The sequence below is a fragment of the Portunus trituberculatus genome, chromosome 39 (assembly GCF_017591435.1).
Source record: "Portunus trituberculatus isolate SZX2019 chromosome 39, ASM1759143v1, whole genome shotgun sequence".
Classification (NCBI taxonomy): Eukaryota; Metazoa; Arthropoda; class Malacostraca; order Decapoda; family Portunidae; genus Portunus; species Portunus trituberculatus.
The window spans coordinates 8,613,504-8,616,003 of NC_059293.1; the positions used below are offsets into that span (position 1 = coordinate 8,613,504).

The window sequence follows — 2,500 nt, forward strand, 5'->3', positions numbered from 1 at the left end:
GGGAAGCTACATAACAGAAGATGGGAGATGTAGAAAGGAAATAACAAGAATAATATGCAGAGCAAAATAAGGTATTTCAGAAGATGAGAAACGTAATTATCGACAGACGTATATCAATAAATGCAAGACGAAGAGCAATCAGAACATAAGTAAGGTCAGTGTTGCTATATGGATCAAAAGCCTGGATAGAGAAGAGGATGGAAGCATTTGGAATGTGGTGTTGGAGACGCCTATTGAAAATATATTAGATAGAAAGAATATCATATGAAGAAGTGCCTAGAAGAATGGGTAGAAAAGAGAACTAATAGTGAAAATTCGAGTAAATTAGATGAAATTTGTAGGATATTTGATGAGAAGAGGAAAGATAGAAGACTTACGCTTAACAGGAAGAATCCCAGGTAGCAGGGCAAGAGGCAGACAAAGGGAGAAGAAGCACATGGATGGATTAGGATGAACAAAAGGAGGTAGGAGAAGAGCTGCATATATATCACACATGCCAAGAGGTAGAGGGGTGTGGCAATCCATAGTCACCAACGTCTGCAGGGATGCGACACTTCTGTGAGATAGATTAACATGGCTTTCATACTATTAACAGGAGCAACTCTCGAAATCTGCCTCTTTGAAAATGGTCGTGTTGAGAGAGTAAAGCGTTTCGGAATTCCGGCATGAAAGTAAGGTTCTGACACACTTGAGAGGAAGTTTAACTAAAGCTCACATTTTTCAATCATTTTACTGCAACGGCTTCTTCCAGCAAAATATATTATTCCGTCTCTAATTTCTGAGTTTCTTGCCGTTGCTGATTCTACTTGTCCTCTTTATCCTCCTCTTCCTCCCTCTCTCATTCTTTGGCTTGCTTTTCATAAAAACCATGAAGACTCTTGGACACTACACAAACTTCCTCGCGATCCTATTCAGAATTCCCAAGCTAAGACACCGAAACATTCTCAAATAAGGAACTAAAAATGAGAGCTTAGTTGAGCCGTGAGCGTGAAATGACCTTTGAAGAAAACCCGGAAGTACTATCACATGTCTTCTCTAGTCTTCTCGTACCTCGCTTTCACTCCAGTCCTCCTTCTTCTTCTTCTTCTCCTCCTCCTCCTCCTCCTCCTCCTCCTCCTCCTCCTCCTCTTCTTCCTCTTCCTTCTTCTCCTCCTTCTCCTCCTCCTTCTCCTCCTCCTCCTCCTCCTCCTCCCTTCTCTTGTCACGTCCCTGCTATTCTGCTAGTTAAATCGAGGCCGCTGTAAGAACATGGGCGTTAGTTAAGCTAAGGTAGGGGCGGTATTGCATCTCATTTCTTTGCTTGTCTTCCCATACTTGACTTTCTCTTCTGTCCTCTTCTGCATTTTTCCTCTTCTCGCCTTCCATATAGTCTCTTCTCTTTCTCTTTTCCCTCTTTCTCTCGCTCTTTTATATTCTTGTCATTATGATTTCTTCCCTTTCCTGTTTGTCTTGGTTGTTTTCTTTCTTTTCTTCATTATTCTTCCCTTTTCTCGTCTTATTGTCATTACTAGTACCTTTTTACTCCTTTTTCTCTTCCTATTTTCTGCTCTATTCTATATTTTCTTTCTTATTTCCATTCTCATTTTCTGTTTCTCTCACCCTTCAGTCTTTTCATTGCCAACATCCTTCTCTTTCCTTTTATTTTATTATATTTTGGTTTCACCTAGTCTTTTCCTCCCTCCTCCTCTTCTTCATATTCCTCCTCCTCTGACGCTTCTTCTCTCCCATCACACCAGCGGACCCTGGCGGCATATTATAGAGAATTATATGAGGAATTTCCAACAGAGACAGTCCCAGTTCTCAGACAATTATCTCCTGTACTTAAGTTCCTCTTCTCTCCTCATTATCATCTCATTATAACTGTTGTATCCTTATCTGCATTCTGAACCTCTTCTCTCTCTCTCTCTCTCTCTCTCTCACACACACACACAAACACACTGTTCATGTGATTATCATTCCGTATGTGACTAAATGTGCACTGTTGGGACATGTATGCAAAAGACGTGCAGTGAATCAAGTCTCAAAGTGTAAATGTAATTGCTTTCTGTATGTATAATTTTCACATATAGATTTATATGTGTGGTTTCTACTGTCTTTATAGGTATCTCGGTATACACGTATAGTTTTAGATGCGTGCTTTCACTTTACTTATACATACAGGAAGTCGAGTGAGGAAAGTTACTCTCAAAAATGAGCATGAGTGGCTTTTCTCTCCTCACCAGACGTATATTTATTTCACCTTTCACAAGCATGAGGGCGAGGTTTTCACTTCATTCATCACTGTTATCGTGAAAAAAACATGGAAAAGACGTGAAGATTTAAGACTTACACATTCTAAAATTTTATCCCTCTTCGCTCTTCGCTAATTCATCACTTCTTGGGCAAACTTTCTCCTGGCAAAGTTATGAATTTTTAAAGCGAACAAAGAAGCTCAGGTGACAGTCAACAGCAGCAAGGCGTCTCATTATGAAATACAATGATAGAGAGTCTTTCTAGGTAT

The 2,500-nt window shown here is 40.0% G+C and overlaps 1 protein-coding gene across 1 annotated transcript in view; it reads left to right on the forward strand.

Moving 5' to 3' along the window:
• Positions 1-2,500, forward strand: part of LOC123515687 (ras-related protein Rap-2a-like) — an 87,281-nt gene that overhangs the window by 58,899 nt on the left and 25,882 nt on the right.